This window comes from Musca autumnalis, unplaced genomic scaffold (genome assembly GCF_047663935.1).
Source record: "Musca autumnalis isolate F117 unplaced genomic scaffold, ASM4766393v1 scaffold_4, whole genome shotgun sequence".
NCBI classification, from domain to species: domain Eukaryota; kingdom Metazoa; phylum Arthropoda; class Insecta; order Diptera; family Muscidae; genus Musca; species Musca autumnalis.
The window spans coordinates 126,411,178-126,427,367 of record NW_027411977.1 but is presented as its reverse complement, the minus strand read 5'-3'; the positions used below and the strand labels follow the sequence as shown (position 1 = coordinate 126,427,367).

Sequence of the window (16,190 nt, the reverse complement as noted above, 5' to 3'; positions counted from 1 at the left end):
TGTTGCAAACTCGATAGCCATAGTGGGAACTCTCACTATAACTCAGAACTTTATCTCAAATTTTATACTGATTTTCATAACAAATTTTTGTCATTTGGTATTTTTTGTATAAATAGCGTATTTCCAAGTTATATAATCCCAGCTTTGTTCCTCTACCCAATACCAAATTTAGTACTATTTAGTACTTTTCGTTCCCCTATAGTGATATTTTCTATACCAACTCCATAACTCGGCCCACAGCGATCTCCATACATTACTTTAGATTTCAGTTTCCAAAAACTTCTTACCTAATACAAAGATTCGGAATACCGAATTTATAAATTCGCGTTCTACCCCTATCTATCACAAATTGTACCAAATTCTGTACTATTTAGCAAATACCAAAAGGTACAAAATTTTGTAGCATTTACTACTTTTCATACACTACTTTCCAAAAACTACTAACTAAACTAATCCAAATTATAGCGAATCTAGTTTCATTTAGCACTTTTCCATAATATGAATTTTCAATACTACCTCAGTCCTAAACTCCAACAGTAATCTTAATACCAAATTTAGGGATCACAGCTCTATCCGTTCACTCAAATACAAATCGTAGCGAACTTAATACCATTTAGTACTGCTTCGTGCACATAACAACGAATTTCCAAAGCTACCTCCATATCTCAATTCTACATTCCAACAGAAATCTTGATTTCAAATTTAAGGATTCCAGCTCTATCCCTTCACACAAATCCAAATTTACTACCATTTCGTACTTTTCGAACATTTATAGTTTGAATTTTCGAAAATCCTTTATTGCATCTTGCTTACTCTTCATCAGTTACCCTCATTCCAAATTTCAGGATTCCAGCTCTATCCGTTCACCCAAAACCTACTTGTACTAAATTTAGTACGTTTGTACCCTTATAGTTCGAATTTTCAAAAACCTTTATTGTTACTCTTCACCAGCGACCCTCAATCCAAATTTCAGGATTCCAGCTCTATCCGTTCACCCAAATCCAAATTGTACTAAATTTAGGACTTTACGTACCCTTATAGTTCGAATTTCCAAAAACCTTTCATTGTTTCTCTCTATCAGTAACCCTCATTCCAAATTTCAGTATTCCAGCTCTATCCGTTCACCCAAGACCAAATTGTACTAAATTTAGTACCATTTAGCACTTTTCGTACAGTTATAGTTCGAATTTCCAAAAACCTTTCTTTGTTACTCTCCATTAGTGACCCTCATTCCAAAATTTCAGGACTCCAGCTTTATCCGTTAACCCAAAACCAACTTGTACTAAATTTAGTACTTTGTGTACCGTTATAGTTCGAATTTTAAAAAACCTTTCATTGTTACACTTCACCAGTGATCCTCATTCCAAATTTCAGGATTCCAGCTCCATCCGTTCACCCAAATTCAAATTGTACTAAATTTAGTACCATTTAGTACTTTTCCAACCCTTATAGTTCGAATTTCCAAAAACCTTTCATCCATCCATCAGTGTTGTGTACCGTTATAGTTCGAATTTTAAAAAACCTTTCATTGTTACACTTCACCAGTGAACCTGATTCCAAATTTCAAGATTCCAGCTCTATACGTTCACCCAAATCCAAATTGTACTAAATTTAGTAACTTTTAGTACTTTTCGTACACTTATATGTCGAATTTCCAAAAACCCTTTGGTACATCTTTATAGCTCTCCATCAGTTACACTCGTTCCAAGTTTCAGTATTACAGCTCCTACCGTTTGCCTAATACAAAGGGTACCATATTTAGTACCTTTTAGTACTTTTCGTACATTTCTAGGTCGAATTTCCAAAAACACAGCCTTATCTCACCATTACACACCAACAGCAACCTACACCCAAAATTTCAACTTTCTAGCTTCAGCGGTTTCGTTTGGGCGCTGATGAATCAATCAGTCAGCCAGTGAATATCTCACCTCACTCCTCTTTTATATCTACAGATTTATAGTTTTCAGTGTACAAAACCCCAATTATGACGTTGTCGATTAAATAATTTTTCAATGTTTCCTCCGAAATACCAAAGCCCTTGCTTTATATACAACCCCATGCCACAGAAAAGCAGATTGTATAGACAAAGGACTTTAATAATATTTAATATAATAATATTTTGCTCAAACAAAAACTGTATGGGGTTAGTTGGTGACGAAATCTACATCCTCAGATAAATGTATAAATGAAAATCTTTCATTTTTTTAAATCGCCTTCGAAAAACGTTGAGTTTTTTTTTGTTTGGGTCGGTTAACAGCATATAACATGATGCGGTGCTCTTGAACCAACATTAAATGAAAGGAGCTTACACATGGGAATAAAAAAAAATCGCCTAAGCGCTCTTTAAATAAATCACGGTCAAAGTTCACATTTTTTGGGGGTTTTTAGGTTTGGTAAATCCTAGGAACAAATCGTATGAGTAATCCTTTGTCTATGCCCATACGATAACTTACAGTTCTCCGAACTTTACAGTATGTATTGCATTTTTATTTTCCAGGGCTGTGAGAGGGTTGCGCCATATTTTTTGGGTTCCGTCGTAATAGTGCAACATAATTACTTGTTATGTAATACTTTTCTGCCTTTTTCACGTAACACACATACTCCAAAATCGTTTTCAATTACAGAACCAATCTTTTGTCTCTGGTTTGGGGCCTGTTATTGATTTCATTAATTATTTAGCGATTTCTTCAAATTACAGAGTTTGAAATTGAAAATTGAATAGTTATGACTGTACATCTCCATATACGATAAAATTCTTAATTGCAAATAAATCGTGGTAATATGCACAATTTTATTGCACTTTCATTGATTTGCAAACATTTAGTTATTACCAAAAAGTCAGGTCCATACAGTTTTTAGTTGTTGTTATTTCTGGCCGATTTCTGAATTTATTCCCCTAATGTTGTCTTCAACAGCAACTCATTTGTTCAAAAAACCCAACATCATTTATTGAAAGAATTTTTGTTTTAATTTTGAATTGAAAATAAACATTTTTACAAATGCATCGTTTGTAATCATTTTTTCTAACAGGATTTTAACGAATGAAAATCTTTTGTGCGACACCTGTTATGTGAAAACTAAATCAGGATCGGTTTGAATTTTTTGCGTAATTAATGTTTATACTGTTTATACCATTATCACCAACTGCGGCATCTGTTGCAATGGAAGATAACAAATGTCTTGTCTTTCTATTATTTAGTGGTTTACGATAAAATAAGTGCGCCTAGAAGTAAACTACAAAATTTGAAATTATGTGTGATCTCTTACGATATCAAGAAGTTATAGCATTGTTAATTTGACACATGCCTTGCAGAGGGCCAACTAAGTGAATAAGTTCGTAATAATAATGAAAAATAAGGATTTTTGTTGTTGTTATTTTTTGTGGTTCCAGGACGAATTTTCTAAAACCCGGCCTTATCTCGCACATTTGCATCAACAGTGGTAAAATTTCAAGCTCCTAGCTTTAGCCGTTTTGGCTGGGCGTTGATGATGAGTCAGTCAGTCAGTCAGTCACTTATCACCAAGCTCATTTATATATATAGATATAGATAGAAAGTGCGCAGCTTTCATAAGGTCTTATTTCCCCGGTATTAAAGTCAGAGTTGGACCAATTTTATAGTTTTAAACTTTAAATAGCTTTTATTTATTCCAATTTTAAAGAATCGTAACAGTAGCATTCAAAATTTGCATTTTTACTCATGTTATTAAAGAATGTGCTATTCCGATGAAACACTCTAACCCGTACCAATTTTGGGCTTTTTGAAAGAAAATTAAAAAAAAATATATAACGGTACGTTATCGAAGCCAAACTTTTTGTTGAAAGATACTTCATAAGATTACAAACCAAGATATATAAACATTCCCGGAGTTATTCCACGGATATCGACTAAAATGAAGTAACAAAAAGCAATTTGAAATCTGCTATTGACATGAAACAAAGTGTATACATATCTCATGAGTGCGCTCCTTACAGTATCCTAGTAATTGAAGTCTAAAGGCCAAAATTTGATGCGTGAATTTTCTTAAAAAACCTATTTTTTTGCGTTTAATATTTACAAATTAAATAGAATGCGGAGGCACATCCGCGGTTCTTGACGAATCTATTTGAAATGGGTGCATATTGAGGTATTTTTGACGGGCGCTAATGAAGCCGGATGCGCATCAAAATCTTATGCATATTGCGCGACTTTTACCCACTTTAAGGTTTCTTGCATAGCGTGATGCAACTGACGGCACACTTTGGCCGCTGAGTGAAACATCGAAATATGCATAGATATTAAAAGAGATTGATTCGCTGTATCCAAAATGGGATGCGCATCAATTGATTGTAACTAATTCCCGAATAACAGGTTTTTTAATTTTCATATTTTTAAATGATTCTAATTTCAATATTACTCTTAATTTCCTATCCTTATAAGTTATCACAGCAAGCAACTAGGCTTTCGCGATGGTTGACCATATTTCTACACATTAATTATTGCATGGGATTTTAGCGAAATAGTTGGAGAACTCCCAAATACGAACCAAAAAATATATTTGGAATAATATTTTAACAATATGTTTTTTTCTCTTTTTTTCGTTGCTATAATATGCAATTAATAAAGGCAATGTTTATAATTTTGGATTCATATTTGTCTAGATTCTGTACGTATTTTTAATTTATTTTTTTTTGAGGATTATACGGACTCTGAGTTAGGATAATTTAGATTTGCTCCAAGATTTTTTTAATTTGTTTGATATTTCGTGAAAATAAAACTAATTTTAGAAATTATGGTGCATCTACGGATGGATGTCAAATGTTGTGACTGATATATGCATACATTTCATCAATACAACAAATAAGAAATTTTAATTTTTTTATAAGAGAATTAAAACCGCTGTAACTTTTGCGCGCACATATTTGAAACCAGAATTTTTTCCTTAATCTCTATAATAAAAATCGTAGATGTGCTCGTAAAAAAATTTTTTCAATTTTTTTTCAAATGGAATTGTAAAGGAAATTTGGTTTTTACCATATATTTTACATATTCACAGTGGTGTAGGATATCATATAGTCGGCCCCGCCCGACTTTGATACTTTACTTACTGGTTTTAATTAATTTCTCGTTGGTGTCGAGCTTAATGACCGATGGTTTTGCAAGTGAAATTTTAAGCTGAAGATTCGAACCCAGACATATTGAAGGACTTCTCTGCTATCTAACCTTTTCTCTTTCAAATGCAATTTTGTTTTTACAGTGCTGGATATTTGTCCACTCAATCCGTATGGCTTCCATGACAAACGCTTAGCACAGACTTTGGATGTTATGAGTTTTGGCTCTGAACGCTAAAGCGGGGTACACACGATCAGTTTTGACTGTCAGTTTTGCTCAAATAATCGGTTGCTTGCCAGTGTGGCCGTTCACTTTTGTCAGTCATCAGGCAACCGCAAAATATTTTGTGGTTGCTGGACGGTTGGACAGTTATCGATAATTCCGAAAAATCGACAGTCAAAACTGATCGTGTGTACCCCGCTTAACACGTTTATTTGAAAATTTTGCCTATTAAAGCGAATATCATTCAGCGATAGGGGCTCATCAGACATATTGGCTGTGAAATGGCTTCTCTGTCATCGAATTTTTCTCTTTCAAATCTTCTATTCTTCTAATGGTATATATCACATCTCCTAGAACTTAGCCATGACGTATCAGAAGTGCTTAGTACTTTCATAAACGAAAGGAAAATATTTATCCCATTCTACTTCAATACAACTCGTGGTGGAGGGTAAAAAAGTTCGACCCGGCCTCTTAAACTATGAATTTTTATATCACCAGTCCTTTTATAACCACTACTTATGTATGTAGGGTATCCCAATGCTAGACCAATATCATACACTCAAGAAAATCGATAAGACCACCATAGATAGCTGCGCCATGAAAGAGATTGCTTTAAGTTAATAAACGATACTCAACAGGAGCTGCGAGGTAGAAATTGCTAACTGTCTCAACTACCAACTTTTCTAATAGGAAACAGTTTATCGCGAGCTGTCGCTCTTAACGGTTCTACGGAGATTCGGAAAACAAAACCAAGGAGAACAGAAATATTTCCGCCACTTGCCCTAGCGTCGTTAACTGTCAACGAAAACGTAAAGATAATTCCAATATCTGACTACTTTTTCCCCTACATTTTCAAATGAAAATATAAATAATAACAAAAAAGAAGAAAACGAAAAAAAAAAAACAACTCAAATAGAAATTTATAACCGCTCTCCGTTAATGCATATCGCTTATCAGTCCCGATATAAAATTGATGAGTAATTAAAGACGTAGCTGTTGCTGGCCTCGTCAATTAAGAGTGTAAAATTGTAAAACAAATAACCGCACAAATTATTTTATACAATTCCGCAATGAAATCGAAATAAATCCCTCGATGATCTAAATATAGTGAAAATACACATGTTGAGCTAAATCAAGCAGTGAGTGAGAGAGCGAGTTGAAGTGTTGATAATGCACATGTGATCCGTAATGCTATTTAATCGAAAGAAAGTAATCAATTCGAATGAAAACAATCTCAAAAAAATATCTACAAGTCTGATATCGGTGAACATACGAGGGATGTGTGAAAAGTGTTATGTTGTCGTGAAATGAGAGGAATTTTTATGGTATACATAAAAGAGATAAGGCTCTGTGTTGTTCATCACTAGTATTCGAACTGATCATTGTGATTAGAAGTTAAATAACAGCAACAAAATAAATTGTTAAAAAAATAAATAAAATAAATATGAAATGGTGCATACATTTGATAACATTGCATAAAGCTACATACATATTCATATGTATGCATGATTAGAACGAAGATTTTACAAAAGCCAACACGATGGTACAAGAATGACGCACACAAAATACCCCCTGCTTTGCTAGAAGTCGGACATATTCAGAAATAAATCTTGTAAATGTTTGATAGCTGTGACATACCTCTTTATTGTAACATGGTCTACATGCGATTTTTTATTTCATCTCAAAATATTTCAATGTTTATTATCAATCGAATTCTGTCATTTGTTGCGACTTACAATCAAGTGGTGTCTTTTTATACCCTCCACCATAAGGTGGGGGCATATTAAGTTTCTCATATATATATTATTGATCAGCGTGCAATTCTACATCGATATAGCCATGTCCGTCCGTATGTCCGTCTGTGGAAATCACTCTAGCGTCCGAACGGATTGAATTAGGTTGATGAAATTTTGGTAAAATCTATTGTATGTACGTAGGACTTTTGGTATTGAAAGCGGTCTATGTAGGTCCAAGTTTTCGCATAGACCCTATAGAAAGTGACGCGATGTTTGGTATTTTGTGTCTCCAGAGGCCAAAAACCTTTTCTATCAAAGTGTGTTTATATAGATTCACGTTTTGGTATAGCCCCAATATAACGCCCCATATATAGTACGAGTCACTTTAAGATATTTTGAATGTATTAGTTGAATGTATCACAGAATCGGTTGTAAATTTGTATTTTGTGTTCCCAGAGGCTACGAAACATTTCTACCATAACATGTTTATATAGGTCCACGTTTTTAATATAGCCCCCACTGGATGATATCTCCCGATTTTCGATATTTTGAAGGTTTTAGCTTCATTATCACACCGAAATGGCAGAAATTTGGTATTTAGTCTTCGTTGGGGGTATAAAACTTTCCCCCAGAAATTTGTTGGTATAGGTCCACGCCTTCATATAGACCCCATAGAACGGTTCCTCCTGATTTTCGGTATTTTGAAGGTTGTAGCCACATTAATCCACCGAAATCGCTTAAATTTGGTATTTGGTCTTCATTTGGGGTATTAAACGTTCCATATGAGATATGTTGGTATAGATTCACGTCTTCATATAGCCCCCATAGAACGGTACCTCCCGATTAGTGGTATTTTGAAGGTTGTGATCTCAATATCCCACCGAAATGACTGAAATTTGGTAGTTAGTCTTCGTTGGGGGTATTAAACGCATATGAAATGTGTCGGAATAGGGCCACGTCTTCATATAGCCCCAATAGAACGGTACCTCCCGATTTGTGGTATTTTGAAGGTTGTGATCTCAATATCCCACCGAAATGACTGAAATTTGGTAGTTAGTGTTCGTTGGGGGTATACAACTTTCCAGCTGAAATTTATAGGTATAGGTCCACGTCTTCATAGAACCGTACCCCTATATTTTCCGTATTTTGATGTTTGTAACCTCAATATACCACCGAAATGCCTGAAATTTGGTAGTTAATCTTCGTTAAGGGTATATACAACATTCCACCTGAAATTTGTTGGTATAGGTCCACGCCCTCATATAGCCTCCATAGGACGATATCTCCCAATTTTCGGTATTTTTGAAGGTTTTAGCTATATTATCCTATCAAAATGGCTGAAATTTATCGGTATTCTACGTTTTGATGTACACCCCATGGGACAGTACATCCCAATTATCGGTAATTTAAAGGGTTTAGCCTCATTATAACATCGAAATGTCTAAAATTTGGTTCATAGTCTTCTTTGAGGGTATACAACTTTCCACCTGAAATTGGTCGGTATAGGTCAACGTCTTCATATAGCCCCCATAGAACGGTACCTCCCGATTTTCGGTATTTTGAAGGTTTTAGCCTCATTATTCCACCGAAGTGGCTGAAATTTGGTATTTAGTATTTTTCTGGGCTACAAAAATTTCCCTCAGAAATTTGTCAGTATACGTCCACGTTTTGAGGTACCCACCATAGAACGGTATATCCGAATTTTCGGAATATTGAAGGTTTTAGACTCATTATTACACCGAAATGGTTGCAAGTTGCTACTTAGTCTTCGTTGAGGGTATAAAACTTTCCACCTGAAATTTTTCGGTATAGGTCCATGTCTTCATATAGCCCCCATAGAACGGTACCTCCCGATTTTCGGTATTTTGAAGGTTGCTGCTCAATCGAAATGACTGATATTTGGTAGTTAGTCTTCGTTCCCCACCGAAATAGCTGATATTTGGTATTGGTATCCACCCGGAATGGGCCGGTATAGGACGACGTCCTCAAATAGCCCCCATAGGACCGTACCTCCCGATTTAAGGTATTTTGAAAGTTGTGGCCTCAATATACCACCGATATGACTGACATTTAGTATTTAAACTGCCATGAGTATATAAAATATTGCAGAAGAGAATTATAAGTATAAGCCCTTTTCTTCAAATAACCCCCATAGAAGCGTACTTCCCGATTTTCGGTATGTTGAAGGTTGTGTCATCAATATCCCATCGAAACGGATGATATCTAATAGTCCGTTGATGGTATAAAACTTTCCACCTGCAATTTTTTAATAGCTCCAAATAAAAAGGTACCTCCCAATTTTCGGTATTTTGAAAGTTTTAGCCACATTATTCAACGGAAATAACTGAAATTTGGTATTTAGTCTTTGCTGGAGCTACGAAACTTTCCTCCAGACATTTATCGGTACAGGTCAACGGTGCTCCCGATATTGTTAACTATCCAAATCTAGTCGGTATTGCCCAAATTTATGTATTTCGCTCAATTCGGAAATTGCAAAAATTGGTTCATGTTTTGGAATGAACAAAAATTTCGCCCCATATGACCTGTTGAAGCGAGTATTATCAGTTGAGATATATGTACTACTTCTGCAATAAAAGGAAGAGTTTAGTACTTTAATAAACGAAATTAAACTAATTGTTCCTATTCACTTCAATACAGTTCGTGGTGGAGGGTATAAAAAGTTCGGCCTGGCCGAACTTTTCGCTTTTCTTACTTGTTAGTTATTAAAAAGAAAGACGGCATACGTATTTAATAGTCATGAAATTGAAAAAAAAAACAAGTAAAAAAATTATCAGTCGGCTTTGCCGACAGAGATATACCCTCAGCCTGAAATACTTTTTTTTCCCAAAAAAAACTTTTGTTGGCACGACGTGTGTTGTTTTTGCTATAAAGCAGACCAACCAAATTTTGGTGTGTGTGCATTCGTTGAAATTCGACGACACATACTAGTGGAAAAGGTTTGAATTGTTTTCGCAGACACTTTCGTCGGAGTTGTGTGAGGTTGCCAAGGATAAACTTCTCATTGAACTTTTTTCTTTGCTTACCTTTATACTTCGAGCTGACGATTAATGTTTGGGTATAACAAGTTTTTTGTTGAAGAAGTTATTGAAAAATAACTTCGGTGAAGAATATCCACAAACAAAAAACAAGGGAACTGATGAGATTCGAGAATCGAAACTATAGTATTCCCTGCCTCACCCCTTGCCGAACAATGCCAAATCTTTTCCACTAATAAAATAGTTGTTTTAAAATATTAAAACAACAACAATGGGATTAAGCCAAACTATTTTGAAAAAACAAAATTGCAACGCTATCCCAATAAAAACGCCACAATGTTTCTAATTGAAGACACTGGCACGACGTGTGTTGTTTTTGCTGTAAAGCAGACCAACCAAATTTTGGTGTGTGCATTCGTTGAAATTCGACGACACATACTAGTGGAAGAGGTTTGAATTGTTTTCGCAGACACTTTCGTCGGAGTTGTGTGAGGTTGCCAAGGTAAAACTTCTCATTGAACTTTTTTCTTTGCTTACCTTTATACTTCGAGCTGACGATCCAAAGGATCCTCGAACCACACAAAAATTTTGAACATTTGTGTGGGTGGTACCACAAGGATTGGACAGATATGGCCCAAATTTGAACATAAACTAAGTTTCGACAATATTTAGAGATTTAAAGTTTGGACCAAATCGGTTGCTACGTCTATGAGAAATCACGCGTACCATTAGCGAATATTTTCGAACTTTTGTGGGGGAGGTACTGAAAGGAGTGGACCTATAAGCACCACCTTCGAGTTTCATCTAATATTCGAAGAAATATTACAATATCCAAAGTGTGGACGAACACAGTATTCGGTTCGAGCTCTCCAGCCACTACATATGGTGCCATAGTGGTACAACTTTCGAGCTGTTTTCTGAAGAAGTATGGACTTGCTCCTTAAAAAACTTTTACTGCCGTAATTGAGGCAGCTAATGCAAGTTGCTTCAACAAAAATCAAAGTGATTCGAGAGCAGGTCTTAAACTGAATTTATCCAAAATTTTGTGTGGGAGGTATCCAATGGACAAATATAGTTCATTTTCGAACCTGATCTAATCTGATAGATATTTTAGTATGTGTAAAGTATGGATCAAACTATGTTTGCACAAAATATTACGAAGACCAATAGAGTTGGCATTGTTTTGGGCCAAAAACGATTACTACAAAAACTTATGAAAATCGGGTCAGATTTTGATATTGCTCCAATATTTATATTTGGACAATTACAGGTAATTTAGGACCGATTTTCAAAAATTTTTGCAGAATTCGTTTCGTAGCCACAAAAATGAACTTGTAGAAATTTTTCGTCAATTGGAAAATAATTGTGGCCTGCAGAGGTATACCCAGTACCTCCCGATTTTTGGTGTTTTAAGGCTTTTAGCTAAATTTTTTGACTGAACTACCCGTAATTTGACATTTGGAAACCTCAAACTTCCATTGTTGGTCAGTAGAACTTTTGGTATTGAAAATTGGCTATATTTTCCATGTTTTATTTTGTGTTTCCAGAGGCTAAAAACATTTCTACCAAAAATTGTTTATAGGTCCACGTTTTGATATACTAGGCCTCATAGAACGGTATCTCCGATTTTCGGTAGTTTTAGCCATATTATCTTAGCGAAATGACTAACATTTTTTATTTAGTCTTCTTTGTGGCTAAAAAAATTTCCTCCACAATACCGAAAATCAGACCGTATCGTTCTACGCTGGACATATGCCTATAATTTTTATCAGAAAAGTTGTTTGTCCACTGGGAACCCTCAATGTAAACATTCAGAAACTTAGGTAAATGCCCTATGTCCATAATTTTTATCGGGAAAGTTGTTTGTCATCCTCAAAATGCACCTCAAAATTCAGACAATTTTTTCGTTAAACTTATCTAAAATATCAAAAATATCGAAAATTGGGAAGTACCGTTATATGGGTGCTACACCAAAAAGTGGATCAAACTTCCCAATTTTTTGCCCTCGACATTGTCAGCCAACAATAAGTACTTGTACCAAAAGTCATCCACCTACGTCAACTTCTTCGTTTATATGACCTCGCGACACAGTGGATCGTACAATCACCTGCGTACCTTACGATCTCAATGCCACTTAGAGGGGGCGGAATACAGAAGGAGTAAAGGATAAAAAGTTCCGGAGATATCACCCCACCTTGGGGAACTCCCTGTTACACTTTAGGAGGCTTGGAACTCTAGTTCCTGAATTCCACCTAAGACTGGTCTCCACACACTTAATTGATTACACTGTGCAACATTTTTAAGGTAATCTTGTGCAAACAACTTGAGCTGAGGATTTTTTTAAAAATACAGACCCAAACTCCCATCTAAACATGGTTAAATATTGATTTTTTAAAGTATTTTTGGACTATATCTCAGAAACCTATGTGAATCTTCATCTCACCTCTGAAGCAAATTTGTAGATAAGGGCAAGAATAAAATATTTGTAGAAATAATGGACTCGAAAAACTATATTTACTGCCTCAAATTTTATAAAATATCGAAAATTGCCATAATTTGTATACATTTCGCACCATATCTCCAAAGCCGTTAATTTTTTCTCATTGTTTTCTTTTGCTGGAATGTCATACACAACTCTTCAGAAGACGTCATTGTTGTAAAATGCCTCTATCAATAATGTGGTGAAATCCGAAGTGGAGAATAAACTGTTGGTATGAAATGTGTTTGAAATATGTGTTGAAAAAGATATGATACAAAATACCGCTGATACAACATAAAGTAAGCATTTTAGAGTTTCAGAATGTTCTGTAGAATTGCTGAGAACTTTATTTGGAAAATTTTTGCAAAGGGTTACTTGGTTCAACTCCCAGAATTTCAGCAGTTAAATAAAATTGTCTATATTTTATCGATGTTGATGCCCTAGATGGGGTTTTCCCTATGTGGTCTGTCCGAAAGAGAAGTTCCACTAACTTAGGGCTACAATAGCCCTATTGATATTGACAAAGACAACAAGGCTAAATTCCTATTCGTTTCTGAGTTAAAGACCAGATAAATGCAAAAAACTGTGAAAACTTAAAATCCGAACTGGATCTTACAGGACAAAACTCTACTAGGGTTTTGTAGTCTCAAATAGAGTTGGGCAATCTCGTTCAATTGAACGATCCGGATCACTAACTCGTTCAATGGACACCGGTAATTTCTTTGACAAACTGCGTATACTTAATTTCACACGTTGGTTTTTATGATGTTACTCATTCGTCTTTGAACGAGGACAGTGATCCGGATCGTTCAATTGAACGAGATTGCCCAACTCTAGTCTCAATATGTACTTTAAAAAAAAGCATACTAGAAGTTGTTTGCATTTTCAGTGTTGCATATGGTCTGTTCCAGAACTGCAAGAATCTACTAATTTTTACTATTTTTGCCGATAACATAAAGGAAAAAATGCTATCGTAGTAAAAAATGGTAGCTTCTTGCAGGTTCTGGAACAGAGCAAATGTGTTATCCAACGTTTCAAACGTGGCCAAAAGGTTATATGTTCGATGTCTCCAACAGCGTGGAGTGTTTCACAGTATCAAAAGCCTTCGATAATGCAAGCGCCACCATCACTAATCTATCACAAGACTTGCTCTGGTTGAGTCCTTGACTAATATTTGTGGAGATGATGTGCAGCGTTGTAATCGTGCTGTGCTGCTTACCGAACCCATGCTGTTGATCGGCAACTGAATAGCTGTTTCTGACGCTGGGGAGGACTAAAGCCTCAAGGGCCTTTGCTATAGGCTACAAAAATGAAATCGGTCTGTCACATAGGTCTAGGAGTCTAGTGACAGGTTGAGAACTTTGGTGAGATACGAACTCCGCCTCATCCACCTGTTTCAGCATTACCATGGAGATTGGAACATGGCTCAACTCCTTGGATGATCTAGCGTTCCTGATGACATTAGCAACATCATCCATTGTAAATTGTGATGATTCATCCTCGGCAGGAAAAGATCTAATGAGACGTAGTACTCTTCTCTTCGTCCTGTCACTCCTGAGATGCTCGACAAACTGGCAAAACACTGTTCGTTGAGGGGTTTTTCTACTTTAACTGAGGACCGATGAGTTTTTCAGACAACGCCCAGTGCGAAACATGAGCACTTTAGCGGAACTTTACTAATAACTTTTAAAGGAAAGGGCTTAAATTTCTAAAATTTTGCAAAAATGTTTTTTTATATTAGTGGATAGTGGGGTTCTCAAATTGGGCCACATAGACCCGCGGTTTCCTGTAGCGTTCATGTAACGACGGCAGCCGTTTTTGCGTTTACATTCATTTTTAATCGATTTTGCTGGAAATTGATACATATATTGAGTTTTAAACGAATAGAAAACTTAGGCCATGTTTATATTACAGCGTTTTGCAGGGTTAACCTTCTTTTTGAGAATTAATTTGAAATATAACCAATGGTATTGTTAAATCCGGTTATATATAAACGTACTATTATGTACAAAATATTTTCAATATAGGTTCCCTTTATGGTATAGCCCCCATTGAACGGTACCTGTCGATAGGACATATTTTAAATGTTACAGACACATTTTCGAACGTATTTGGTTGTATTTTGGCATTTTATTTTCTTCGTAGATAGAAAATCTCTGTGCGAAATATTAGCAACGTTTTGGTATAGCCCCCATACGACGGCTTCCCTCATATTAGGTTTTTTAAGGGTTAAAGACCAAAAACAAAACTGTCAACATAGGTCCACTTCTGGGTGAAGCCCCACAACCCTATACATCCATTAAGGAGTAAAATGTCAATAATTTATTGTTTTCATTTGCATAGGGTCTGTACCATTAATTATATCCTTAGCATTTATGCTAACGAGGACATATACACTTTCATACGGGCAAAATGTGCCTCATCGAAATAATGGTTTTAGACCCCAAGTATGTTTGGACGAAATGTGTTTCAGACAATTTGGAGTTGATTTAGCCATGTCCGTCCGTCTTTCTGGCTGGCTGGAGCGCACGATAACTCTCGAACGGATCAGCCGATTCAGTTCAAAGTTTGACTTTCGTAATATTTTGTCCAAACTTAATTTAAGTTCGAAGTAAGCCATATCGGTCCACTCCTTCAGGTACCTCCCCCACAAAAGTTGAAAAATGTTCGGAAAAATTGTGCGTACGATAATTCTTGATGGGAGTGATCGATTTGGTCCATACTTTACACATCCTAAAATATCTATCAGATATAGATATGGTTCGAATATATACTATATTTGTCCATTCCTTCGGATGGTGCCGTGACATAACTCCCAAAACGATTTTGGGAGTTATGTCTGCCTTGGTTTGCGGACATAAATCCCAAATTTTTTGGGAGCTATGTCCGACCCCCTTTGCGGACATAAGTCTCAATGGGAGTTATGTCCGTTTTTTAAAATTTAAGTGATATTTATTTAAATACAATTTTTATTTCAAATGTATAAGAAAAAAATTAAAAATTAACTTTAAGTTCATATGCAATTTTCATTTCATAAAATAATTTATAATTGATTTAAATTTTTTTAGAAAATTAAGTACAAAATAAGTAGTAGCCATCTCAATTCGAACTATATTCAAAATTTTCCTTCAAACCTATTTTAACCGAAAAATTCTGCCTACAGGAAAATGAAAAGTTTTTGTTAAAATTCGCAAATACTTTCTGAAAAAAGATAAGTGCCGCAGCCGAACATGTTTTTAAAAAAATCACGCGATTTTTTACAAAAATATTTTCACAATTTAAGAAGATAAAAAGTTTTTGTAAAAATATTCAAATACTTTCTGGAAAACTAAAAGCGCTGCAGTCGAAAATATTTTTTAAAAGATCGCGCGATTTTTTACAAAAATATTTTCACAATTTAAGAATATAAAAAGTTGTTGTAAAAATATTCAAATACTTACTGAAAAACGAAAAGCGCCGTATGCGAAAATATTTTTGAAAACATCGCGCGATTCTTTACAAAAATATTTTTACAATTTAAGAAAATAAAGAGTTTTTGTAAAAGTATTCAAAAATATTTTCAAAATTTAAGGAGATAAAAAGTCGAAAATATTTTTGAAGTAAAAAATCGCGCGATTTTTTACAAAAATATTGGTCTGTTCCAGAACTGCAAGAATCTAATAATTTT

General features: G+C 35.2%; 1 protein-coding gene across 5 annotated transcripts in view; it reads left to right on the top strand.

Moving 5' to 3' along the window:
* Window positions 1-5,957: 5,957 nt before the first annotated feature.
* Window positions 5,958-16,190, top strand: part of LOC141401261 (adenylyl cyclase X E-like) — a 92,062-nt gene continuing 81,829 nt past the window's right edge. The window contains exon 1 of one of the 5 annotated variants that reach the window (XM_073981340.1): window positions 5,958-6,121. The gene's annotated coding sequence lies outside the window, so the exon portion shown is untranslated. Of the gene's footprint in view, window positions 6,638-16,190 lie in introns of all 5 variants that reach the window. The other 4 variants (XR_012412304.1, XM_073981341.1, XM_073981342.1 and 1 more) reach the window with 4 other exon arrangements.